This window comes from Lissotriton vulgaris, chromosome 6 (genome assembly GCF_964263255.1).
Source record: "Lissotriton vulgaris chromosome 6, aLisVul1.2, whole genome shotgun sequence".
NCBI lineage: Eukaryota > Metazoa > Chordata > Amphibia > Caudata > Salamandridae > Lissotriton > Lissotriton vulgaris.
The window spans coordinates 494,012,974-494,026,368 of record NC_141694.1 but is presented as its reverse complement, the minus strand read 5'-3'; positions in this window follow the sequence as shown (position 1 = coordinate 494,026,368).

The following is a 13,395-nucleotide window of genomic DNA, read 5'->3' as shown; positions in this document are numbered from 1 at the left end:
AAATGCTTTTTGAAGTACTTGGAGAGCCATTGTTTTGGTTTATGCTGTCTTTCTTGGGATTTCGTTTGGTACACCCATAACCCACTTTTATCACAATGACTGTAGGCATGCATATGGATTTGTATAGCACAAACTCAGTTACAAAGTAGCAGAGTGATGACAGTTGTACATAGAGGAGGCCCTGGATCATCATAGACTACAGTATGGCTGACGAATAAAGAGATAGTCAGGACCCCAGGGATTGGAATGAAGGGGCAATAAATGTGGTCCAATAACATGGCATTTATTGCAGCTGTACTAATAAACGTACATTAACACATTTATTACTACAGTGCAAGGATTAAATTCAAGATTATTTTCACTGTACTGAGACATAAGAAAAAAAGTTTTTGGTTACTTTATATAGGAGAACAACTCTCGATTGTCTTGAGGTCTGTTCCATGTGATTTTACTGTATTGCCCTAATTTAGCCCCTGGCATGCTGCTTTTGGTTAACTAACTATTATTAAAAAAAACACATATGAAAAAAGCCTGGGGATAAATTGAATATGCTGATCCACAGAGTGCAATATGCTACTTATTACTGTTATCGAGGAAGAGACATCATGACCAACTGAAGGCTTTGCCTCTCATTAATCAAAGCATCTCCTAATACTCAACAACACGTTCAGACTATATTAGTTCAGCCTTGTGACCACCTAGGCAGTCATGAGGGTGAGAGGGAAGACAAGGACTAGGGGATGAGGTCTAGTGACTGCTTTATTAGGGATACAATGGTTCAAAACACCAGTCTCTATGTCCGTTCCAGACTGTGTGGCGTCCAATCAGCCCTAGGCACCTATGCAGTCAGGGATATCCTCCCTCTAGGTTCTGCGTCGCTGCTGCCAGGGTCTTTGGGGACATCTCTCGTTCTTCCAGCCGACGGGTAAGGGGAGAAAACAAAGAACGAGGATGGGGTCAATACCGGGAATCTGGCACAGTACGGCAGTGCAACCATCACCAAGGTGAGGAGTGGTTAGGGAAAGGAGCGTGTTGGGATCTGGAAAAACCAAATAAACACCCTATGCCCGTGTACCCAGCCACCCTACCTCCCCAGACCTCCCCACCACCCCCACCAAAATGAGCACCCAAGCGGTATTCGCCTTGAGCCACGACCCCTCCTCAGGGACGTGGCGTCTGGACCCGGGGCGTCTTCCTCCTCCTCTTGCCCGACGGGTGTGCACGGTGTACTGTGGATCCTTCAGTCGTCCTGGTGCAGTGGATCTGCCACGCCTCCTCCCTCCTGCTCCGCACTCCGCTCCTCACACGCCTCGCCTCCTCCTCCGATGGTCGCCTCCTCTCTCCTGCTCCGCTCCTCACATGCCTCCGTCTTCCGTTCTCCTCCTCCTCTGCACCTCTGCTCGCTCTCTCACACGACTCCTGCTCTCCACCGCCGATGCTGCCACACACCTTCCACTTCTCTCTCTGCCCTTTTTGACCGTCTAGTTCCGGGTCTGGCCGCGGCTCCTCCCTCTTGGTTTTTCCGAGCACTAGACCGCTGTCCATTTCCTGTATGCAGAAGAGCGGTCCGTTCTCTTCCCGCTTCCGGTCCGCCACGTGGAGGACCCTGTTACAAGACTATCTTAGCTGTGAAGAATAAGTGCATCAGGACAGAAAGTGCCTGTTTGTCTTATTTCCATTCTGCTCAAAGTACCTGGGCATCTTCATCCCCCACTCGCTCGCCACGTCTTTACATTCACAAAAAAGCATACCAGTTGTTGCATGGTGAATTAAATATAAGCAATGAGTTCGCAGCATAACCCTGTTGTCAGAGCTGATCAGCTGTGACATGTGACACCACTCTTCTAAAGTTGTTGCTAATGCTTGAGGCACCTAGAAAACATTGCACACAAATACACAGAGGAAAACGTTTTTTTCACAAAACTGCATGTGAGGCATAAAGAGACTAAACCGCTATCCCAACCGGTAATCCTTCACAAGATATGGGTTCATTCTTTGTCAATGAAAAGAGTTGGAGCAGGTGCATGGTACTACCAAATGAAAACTCATATTGCAGCCTTCACCCGTCCCATGGAGCGACCGGATGGCACAGAATCGATGTCCTGCCAAGGGTTACTCCCCGGTATTAAGTGTAGAATTATCAGATGATTCCACGTCACTATGACTTCGCATTACCTTAGTGTAGTCGTAATTACTCCATGCAGAGGTAAATAGTGGATGACTTGAACAGACAATGGATGTGGTGTCTTTATACACCCAAATCCCCCAGGACGAAGGCATTCACGTGTTGGAATCATTCTTAGAGACACATGAAAAACCTACAAAGGTTCCCACTGACTTCATTGTGAAACTGGCCAGTTTCGCATTAAAAAAGAATTATTTCTACTTCGATGGCGAGTTTTATTTTCAAACTAGTGGAGTAGCCATGGGGTGTCCCTTTGCTCCTGAGCTGGCCATATTGTACATGGCACAATATGAAGAAACTTTTGTTTACCAAAATAATCCCTACATAGAAATGATTACCAACTTGAGTCGATTTATAGATGATGTTTTTTTCATCTGGACCGGGAATGAAGAGGACCTTAAGAAATTCCATGGCTGGCTAAATATCAGGACACAAGATATACAATTCAGTATAAATTATTCAAAACATCGTATGCCGTTTATGGATGAAACTGTATATCCATCTAATGGCGGTTTGGCCACAACCCTCTACAAGAAAGAAACCGACCGCAATAATTTGTTGCATTCCTCGAAGCAACCATCCACGCAATTTAAAAGAAAATCTGCCTTACGGCCAGTTTCTAAGGATCCGACGGAATTGTCAATTTAGAGACGACTATGAGATCCACGCCAACAAACTAATGAAAACCTACTGGAAAGAGGCTACCCCAAAAAACTACTGATAAGATCAATGAAACGGGCGTGGTGGACGCCCCGGGAATGTCTGTTAGAAAAAAAGATCAAGAAGGAGACAGACAGGATTGTATGTGTTTCCACATTTTGTCCTAATTCAAATCTCCTAAAAAAGGTCATACGGAACAATACGCACTGGGTTAAAAATCTTGATGATTCACTAAACAAAGTACCATTATTCGCTTTTCGAAAGAATCAAAGCCTGGCCAATCAACTGGTATGGGCATCGCTCCCAAAAAAAGAACAGGCAACAATAAGGTCTATGCTATCCTTACCACCGATAAAAGGCCATCGGAAATGTGAGACATGTGTCTGCTGTGCAACAACAGAGGAAGGCGATACTTTCAAATACAAAAATAGATCCTGGAAACATGAGTCTTTCACGAACTGTAAGTCTAGGTATGTTGTATATGGGATCAAATGCCCGTGTGACTTGCTATATATTGGCAAAACTAACCAGGAGGTAAGGTCCAGAATAACTCAACATAAATCAAGAATTAAGAAAAACATCATTAAGGCCCCCCTAGTCAACCACTGGCAGATTATGAAACACACTGAAGCTGACCTCAAGTGGACAGTCATATCCAAAGTAGAGAGTGATTTCAGGGGTGGCGACTTGAATGCCAAATTAGTCAGGAGAGAGGCCATGCGGATCGTCAAGTTTAATATAGCCATGGAAGGCTTGAATGAAATGACGGAACTTTACAAACTGAATTGATCAAGTCAACTTCTCTTCATCATTGTCCTTGAGGACTATTACTGGACACAGACAATCTAGGGAAACCGTAATCAAATCTTTATACAGTGGATGTACATCAGGATCCCCCAGCATTCTCAGGCTTGTGGGAATCTCCGCCCTTGCCAAATGGCTGATTTATTTTTGGCACCGGCGGGCTAACTTACTACACCACTGTGGATCATCTTTACAGACTCGGACTTGCATGTCTAAGTGAGGACTATACTTGTTCCTTTGCACTACCTGGAACACACCCTGGGCTCCAGTCCGTAAAACAATTACATCCTTTTCAGCAATTAATACCATTTTTTGCGCTATGTACATCATGGCTCAACGGCCGATTTATATCAGGCAAAGCTCAAGAGGCTCCCTGGTCCTTCCCAGACGCTAAAATATGTTTAGCGAAACAAGGACTATGATCATTGCATATGGGCTACTGAGAATTCAGTTAGTATGGCCGTCCCCATAACAACATAGTGGACCGCAATTTTCAGCATCGAATGCATTCATTAAATATCATGTTCATTTACGAACTCAATTCACGAGTCACATTCCATATTGTAATAGTAAATACAAAGCCGATTCAGCTTCATGTCTATAAACGGACCCCTTTTTGAGCAACATACTACATTTCCCAAGACAACCTAGTCGTCTTGACGTTCCGCTTCCGGTTAAGAGCCCATTCAAACCAACAGGGAAGTAGCTGACAATCGTCTTTAAATACCTGGAGTTGATGTTTTCAGTTATGAATTGTAGTGTAAATTTGATTGATCTCTTTTCATGACCTTTTTTGCTTCACTTTATTTGTATTTGTCTCCCTACTTCTGTTTCAGTAAAGAAAAATTTTTTTTTGAACATTCAATACGATTCTTGCTCTATATGTTCCTTTCACCTTCCACCAATATATTTGTCACAGTTGAAATAAGACGGTTATCCTGTGGATACATAAGAGTTTGTTACGTATGTACAACTCACTAATGATTTGAAATCTGTTTGAAATAAGTCCCTTGTAGCACCCCCTGACCTTAACGACAATCGACTGCAGCGCCCACGGTGATTCACACGCACCGGGACTTGCACGCAAAAGGTACGATTGTGACAAACTAACTGTTCTAATTTAGTGTAAATGCCTTCTTAACTGACTCTGGCTGTTCGTAAGCGGCTAACACGGACACGCTTCTCCCCCCGCAAGCAACGCGGAGCGTGATCTTCCTGACCGCTCGTTTCCACACAGACAGCGCTGGATCCTGCAAATCCCTTGTCAGAGGTAACAACTCCCTCTCGGTTATAGATAGCCCCCCACGTCTAAATAGAACATTGCATCTTTCAGCAGCCCTTGTTCTTTTCTCATTCAGTCTCTATTCAAAGCGCCCCCAGGTTACATCTATCAATTGCTTTGCTTTCAGACGTCTTTGGACATATGTGAGTATTGTCTGAGTGTTTGATGTGTATCTTACGCAAAAAAGAGTTTTTTGTAAGTTGCAAGGTCAAGTAATGTTGGCTCATTTACTCTTGCCATATTGTTTTTCGTCTGATGGATTCTTGGTTGTTGAGGCTCCTCTTCATTAGGAGGTAAGAGGTGGAAGCACCATGCAGGGGTGGCTAATGATACCGAATCTAGAGCAGGGCATAAATAGATTTTTCTGTTTCTTCCACAGTTATGAGGTCCTGATGAGGACTCCCCAATCCATTAGGAGTTCGAAACGCGTAGACCACCAGTTTATACGCCAATAGATCTCAATTACTTTACAGTTTTTGTTGAAAGCACAACATTTCATAATAGTATTGTTTATGGCGTTTTATATGCTTTATGTAAATAAGCAATTTTCTCTCATGCTTTTGTAGAATGATTGAGTGAATGTGGAATGCATGGATTGGCTGAGATATAATGGATGTGTTATAAATGCTTTGGAATATGTATATTTGTATTTATGGTTCATTGTATATAATGTGTTTTTGATTAGAGAGATCAAAAAATTGTTCAAATTGTATTAAGAAATTCACAGATGTGTTCAAAGTGAAAATATTAAAAACAATGATTTATTCAGACTGAATTACTATTCTAAGAACCCACATTTGGTTTGATTCCAATGTGCTGTGAGAAATAACAGGTATTTAGCATAACAGTATTGGCGTTCGTTCTGTTTAAGTTTAGGTCAGTGGCTTGGCCTTACTGTTGGGAGCCCATACCCAGTAATGTTTTTGAGTCATATCCTGAATACAGCATGTTTCGGAGAGACAGCGCAAGCGCTGCCTAGACCAGACCTAAAAATGGATGTGTTATTTAACACACATGCTGAACACTGCATGTTTGTTGTCCACATGAGCTATTTAATACATGCACTTTTGACCAAATACGAAAAATAACGCACACAAATACGAGAGGTCATAAATGAACAGAGGAAAATACCACCTTAAAACACCACCAGTCAAAAGCAGGTGGTAAAAATTAATGAACTTGTAGGAAATCAAAGAAAAGCTGTAAAACAATAGAAAAATTAAATAAAAAAAACAATAATGCAAAAAATACAGTCCAAGCCTTGTTTGAACTGAAAATAATAAAATCTTACACACACCTTGTCAGAACCCCTTTCAGAGGGCCACGGGGCAAGCAGGGGGTTACTGGACCCAACCTTGGTGGTTGGGGGCTTTTACTCCTGATGTTTCAGGCACAACCTGCTATGGGTACTGAGAAATTGGGCTAAGTACCCCTTCTGCACTTGACTCCCAGTGTTAGCAGTTAAGGCTCTCTCGTAGGGGAGATGTAGATACAGATCAGTGAGCACGACTCGTAACAAAAAGTGCAAACTAGTATGCACTATAAATTAATGTCCAGTCAAACACTTGCTTATATAAGAAAAAGTACTATTTTATTTCTAACTCTAACACATGCACAACAACAAAACACACAGAAGCACAACACTATCCCCTTGGGCTCTAGTAGTTATGAGGCAAATCCCTATCCAACCCTCCTTCGTGTAACATGTTCGGGCTTATTCCCCATTTACTGGTGGCAGCATCCAGGGAATGCGCACTATGAGGCCATACTTAAGAGTTCCCCTTTGAGTCTTCACTTTGAGTTTTAGTCACAAGTGCCGCAGCACCGTTAGCGAGTCTCCCGGGCCCAACCGGTCCAGTTCATGTCTTAAACTCTCTTGCAAAATGGAAAAGTTCAGAGGTGCATCTGGTGCCCTCAGCGCAAGCACCCACAGATCCTGCTCTGCTTGGAGAATTTGGGCTGCTTGAGGCCCACGCGACAGCAACCAGCGGCACAGGCCCTCTATTCTGAGTGGTGCTGCCAGAGTTTTCTCAGTTGTTAGAACAGCTCCCAGCTTGCAAAGACGCGATAAGTTGGCTTTACCCAGCAGGGATGGGGGTGGGGAAGTTATCTTTTCTTCAGCTCCCAACTGGAGCCAGCAAGGGTGCGACCTTGTCCAACGGCATCCTTGGCAGTCCTTAGTGGTGAGTCGAGGGCAGTTCCCTCGTAGTACAGGTATACAACCAGCTGAACATAGCCTCAGTCTCTCCTTATCAGGGCGGGGGCCCAAATCCTTCGGCAATGTTGGTGGAGGCAGCCCCTCGTGGCAAACGGGGTTATCCTAGTACAGGATCGTATGGGTGCAGGCACCCGTGGCAAGATGATTGCAAGTCTCACACTTCTCAAAGTAGCAATATTTACTGGTGAGCCTCTCTGGCATAGAGGATTACTGCAGCATGGCAATACGACTTAGCAAGACCCACATGGCGCCCAACACACGATGGCTATTTCCTGGCATATGAGTGCTCACTGAGCTGACAATGCACACAGGCAATGACAACAGCCACATTTAGGGTAATGCTGCATCAAAACCCTGCACCTGCTTGAAGCCGGGATAAGGATTTTAAGGATAGGGCACCCCGAGCCTTGCTTGAGCTGCGTTGCGCTTGCGAGGCAACTCCAGCAATGCTCCGCCTTTACATCAGCAGATGCGTCACACATCTCTCCATTTTTGCCCTATGGTGCGCCGCATTTACAATGTGGCGCATCCATGGTGGCGGAGCCGTAATGCACAATAACTGGCACATCCTTGCTGATATGCAGGGATGCGCCAGTTATTGTAAATCTGCCCCTAAGTATGTATGCACTGTTCAGCATGGAATGTTTTTAGCTTTTCACTGTGGTGCGCTATTTACACACTCCCAGCACACACTCACCATAGGTGCAACTGCACAGCACTTCACCTTTTATGTATTATAATTCATGCAAGCACACATACACCCAGCACATGCTTTCACTGTACACATACTTCACAGCACTACATCTCTCATGTAATGTAATACTCACAGGCATACATACACCCACCACATGCACTAACCACAAAGGCAGTGCAAAGTACTGCTCTATCCCTGTACTGTACCCTACCCAGGCACACATACATCCAGAGCAGTGTCACTACTCCTGCGTAGCACTCCACCTCAACCTCACGTAGGCCAAGGGGTGAGTTAAGCACACAGTAGCTGAACTTTTAAAAGGGTGGGTGAGCCTGTAAGCCTCACTCCAGTGAAGCAGTAAAAAGGCCCAATCTCAATACATGTCAGCAGTACCACTGGAGAGTTGTTAGCCCCAATGACATATACATGGATCAATGAAAATACATGTAACAAACAAACTAAAAACGTAAGCCACTTAATAGAAATATTTTCTATATGGATAACTGACATGTTACGCCAGCTGCCACCAGCACAGTGCTTCCTTCTGCCTAGCACCTCGGAGGATGGTGCATAAATATGGCTGTGCTTGCGACTTGCTTCAGTGACGCAGCATGGTTCCTTGGTACTCACTACGTGCTATGAGACTAGCATAGGCTGCCCAAAGCTGACTCAGGTAACGTGTTAAGCCTTTAATCCAAGTTCTCTACTTTACAAGACCCTTGGTCCTATTATTCTAAAAATATTGCAGCAAATTACATAAAACGTGCATTTGGACACTTGCCCGGAAAAGAATATTGTGCACCACAGCTCCAGCAAGGTAGACAGAAGCACGGTCAGAGCTTTCCAAGTGCACTAAAGTCTCTTTCGTACTAAGTGAAAACTACTGCTGTGTCAGCATGGCGCTTTAAGTGCTTAGCCACTTGGAATCTGCTCATACCAGGCACCCCAGAGTGTAATCATCCACATCCTGGCAACAGGTTGCTCTCTCTGTACAGCCCACAGTCAGGTGGCTTTCTTTCTTGGTGATGGCGGGGGTGGCAGTAACAGCAATAGCTGCTGAAAAGCAAATTCTAATTAGATTCAAAGAGAAAAATGTGGGATTTACTGTAGTGTGTCTGCCGTACAGGATTCAGCAAATATTACCAGAAAGATTTCTGTCATTTTGTGAGATGCCTTCAGACAGGAAGAGGGTTCCAGGCATCCTGAAATCACCTATAATTAATTTAAGATACAGAAGGATAGACTACAACATCATGGAATGATTGGAGACTAACAAAAACTGGGGGGGGGGGGGGAACTAGGATTGTTGGCAGTGCTTCATTTGAACTGGTGGGTTCTGGTGCTCAACACTGGCCCTTAATCGTCATGACTGGTGCTTTTCATGAGGACCAGTTAAGGGCACATTCATTTATGGTAAACAAGGGGAGATCAAGTGATTTCCCCTGATTCACAGGCTGTTGAGCCAACACAGAGACTCAAACCTGGTTTCCCTACTCTGAAGTCAGAAGCTCTGACCATTATGCCACATTTTCTCCCCACATTCATGGTTAGGAGTTGGTTCTGTTTCAGGCAGCGCTAACAGGAGAAATGGACTGGTGCAAGCAGCCTCCTGATGAGAGCCCCGCCACTTATTTTTGTTTACAAATTAACCACGGATTGTTGGGTAATTTAGGCTCTCCTCCCAACATACTGTAGAGCACAAAATGGGTATTACCCTGTCTCTTCTGCAGCCTTCCCCAATTCCCAAGACCATATCCAGGACAAGTACACCCGGAGAAAACACTGAAGGTACATTTCCAAAGACCATCCGGCATCCCAAAATATACACAATTTTGACATGCATTCAAAAAGAAGTCGTCAGATTTAATTGGATGTCAACTGAACGTAAAGGTCCATTTTGGGAACTCACTTATGGTTTTAACATCACTGATCCCTCTATTGATACTACATTGCTCCCAGCTGAGACACAGTTTTCACCAGCACTGGGGCAAGATAGTTTTTTTTAAATATTGTGCACTGGCTCTGTCTGCTCTGTGTGCAATCAAATGAGTGTGTAATTTACGCAGACAGGGATTGGTCACCACCATTTCGCAAACTAGTCCCCCAGTTAATGCAACTTCTATTCTAAATATTTTGAACTGAAAAAAAATGTCTCTTATGATGCTACATTAAGCTCTGTTTGTCTTCAGAATTGCTCATGCCCAGCACTTGGTTGCCTCTGGCCTCTGAGCAGGGTCGGATTGGTAAAGTGGGCACTCCCGCAAGGGGGGATGGGCCGATATCTGAGTTGCTGCTGTAGGCAACTTTTTGGGGTTTGTTTCTATGGCCTTTTTCTCTTTCTTATCTTTTCTCGCTTTCTCTTTCGTTTCTCCCTTTTTCGGGTCAGCGTAGTGGGTCTATTCTTTTGTCAACTGTCGACTTTTTATCTGTGCCTATACTCTTCACTGTATTTTAGTATCACTGGGCAGGCGCTTAATTGGTGCAAACGGTGATTATATGCTTGTTTATCCTGAATAGTATGCATTTGCGCCACTGTCTCAAATGAGATCGAGTTAATCGTGGAACTCCTACTATTTTGCCCGCCCTTTATGCGATTTTGTGATATTGTATGGCACCTGATCCTTCTATTTTGTATTATAAAATGGAACCTTTAGAATCCTGTTATTCGCATTGTATGTTCAACAGCCAGTGTTGATTGAAGTTGTGATACATTCGCTTCCCGAGAGACTGCGTCTTGTCCTAATTAACTTGCTATGATGACACTGATTAGCGGCCGGCCCCGGTGGTTGTAGGCCCATATTTGTAACTGGTTGAAGTATCAATAAAGGTTTTCCCCCCAAATTTTTTTTAAAAAATGTCAAGGCAAAAAGGTTTAAAATGAAATAGCCAAGTTAGTGACCCACTTCACAGAGCCATTGGTGATTCGTAGTTCGTCTGTTGAAAGGTATGTGTCTGTCTTGAAATGCCAACACTATGACTACATTCATACCAAGAAACTGGAAATCTCAATCTATAATCTTTGCTCTACTTCTCTATTGGCATGTACTAATCCACGTCATACCCACCAGCTAAACATGGGTACTGTGCACCTTTTACATCCAAACTTATGAACATAAACCACTTGCTCTGAGCAGAATTTCTTCCTCAGATCACGTGAAAATGGCCAGGGAGATCTTCTTCATGATCTCTTAGCATATTTCTGCCATTTCTTCAGTCAGAGCAGCTCAATATATATCACCAAAACATACATTAAAAGTTTGCTACCAAAGGTGATGCCTCTGTTCTCCAAGCAAACTCATTTTCCTGCTTGCCAGTAGAGCCACCACTGACCAGTCAAGTGGTAATATTTACTAAATGAGTAAGTGGGCGATAATACATGGCAATGAGGACGCCCATATGGTAGTCAGACCATCAAACGTGATCTGTAAACTAAAAGATGTGATTGTAATTGGAAGTATGATTAATGGATGCATCTGCTTTTAGGTCCCTGACAAATAAGCAACATTCAATAGAAACTGCAAGACCATGCTCACCAAACATGGTTTCCCAAACAGAGTATTAGGTGAGCTCATTCACAGCAACATTAACCTACAGTGGTTAGGATAGCATCGAAGAACTTAAGTGTTAATCATTTGGCAAAGTTAACCTCAGACCTGTACTACAGTGTGACTCTGTGAAGTTAGAATGTCCTGAACTTATTTACAAATGCCAAACTCAATCACTCGCAGTGTTTGGCAAAGCACCTATGTCGAAGGAATACAGTGATACAAACAAAGCTTTTTGTTAAACATGAAAGGTGTCTGTTTTCATTTGCATACTATCCATCCCATCAGCATTAAAAAATAAATCGAATCAGCCAGATATATACACATTCAAAGGTAGCAGTGTCAGAAAAAGGGTCCATAACAAGCGACCCATGACAGAGCCAATATGGCATAATTTTTCCAACATTACAATACACCTGATCACTTCACTTACCAGAAGAGACCGATGAAAGGATAATGAACAGACATAGTTGATAAAATAACCACTTTAGTGCTACACAGTATTGATCGTTAAAAGAGTTTAACACTTATCCAGTATAACTTCCTGGAGAAAAGAAACACAGTTTGTTTCATGGAAATTGACTTGACGGCGTTGGTAGCAATGACTAGTTCTAAAATCCATATATACACATTTCTTTACAATCACAGGCTGTGTCTGCATCAGAAAATCAAGAACTATTCAAGGATCTTGTACTTTATATTAGATGTGATTAAAAAGTTATCACTGTAAAGAAATCTGGTATGAAATGTACCGCTACAGCAGGTAAAAAAAGTTTTTGGAAAGAGGATTTAGAAATAAAATCATTTCCAGTCAAAGAAAAAGAATGAAGTTGTATGGTTTAATTAATATGTAGCTCTTTGATAATGGCTCTCATCTGATGTGTATACATTTCTTTGCAGCATATCTGTTTATTGGTTTACTCATATCGTGAGTAGTAGCCTAGTGCAGATCTGTTCACATCTGTAACTCATAATATAATCAAACTGTTAGTTCTAAAATCAATTGTTAAGTCGTGACTATCAAGTCATGTGTTCTAATACGGTTTGACCCAATCAAACGGTTGCACAAACAAGATGCTAAATTCTGAGCTGCTGAGCAAAATATTCAAAAAGGAGAACCATGCAAAAACACAGAGTTGTAGTGTTAGTGCTCTAGTTCCCCAGGGGTGCGCGTGACGCAGCACGCCCGAACTAGAGCGCGATGCAAAGTGCGCATGCGCGAACAGCGGTTTGCGTATGAGAGCGGCTCGGAGCACATTTGGGATAAGACGCCCGGTGCTCTTCCTGATCAGATATATATGTTTAAACGACCCCTGCCCACAGAACCAGAGTCCAGTGTCCTCATTTAAGGTGAAAGTACCAACCCCACAGTGGCGACGAGGAGTGGGATCTCCCACAGACAGCCTCCCATTCAAAAATAAAAAATAAAAAAAGGAGTAGAGGAGAAGGAGAAGCCAGGATAGCACCACGAGGCACAAGCTGGCCACCAAAAAAGGTGGAATTTGACGGTAGGAAGCACAGGAAGAGCGCGGCAGAGGCGCAAAAGAGAAGGCGTCGCCCACCACGTGCCCTGGAGCCAGGCAGCACAGCATCCTGCACAGAAGCACGGTAGGAGAATGGCAGTGCCCCCGCTAAGACCCTGGCGGAAGGGGAGACTGCGGTGAAGGGGGAGGAAGAGAACCCCGTCCCAACACGTCACATGAAAGGGAACACCAGCACGCCAGGCAGCCCCAGGAACCAGGGAGGAAACACCAGCGCACCAGGCAGCCCCAGGAACCAGGGAGGTGAACCAGAAGGACAGGCCAGAATGAGCAACCAAGCTTCCTCACTCACTGCGCCGATTCCGTTTCGGCCCAAACCAGGTGAACCCCAGATGAAATGGGAGGACTGGAGGGAGTATTTCAAGAATTACCTTGAAGCCTTGGAAGATGAAAACGGGAAGGAATTCCCCAGCGCGAGTAGAAAACAAATACTTCTACATAACCTGGGCCCCGAGGGGATAAGATT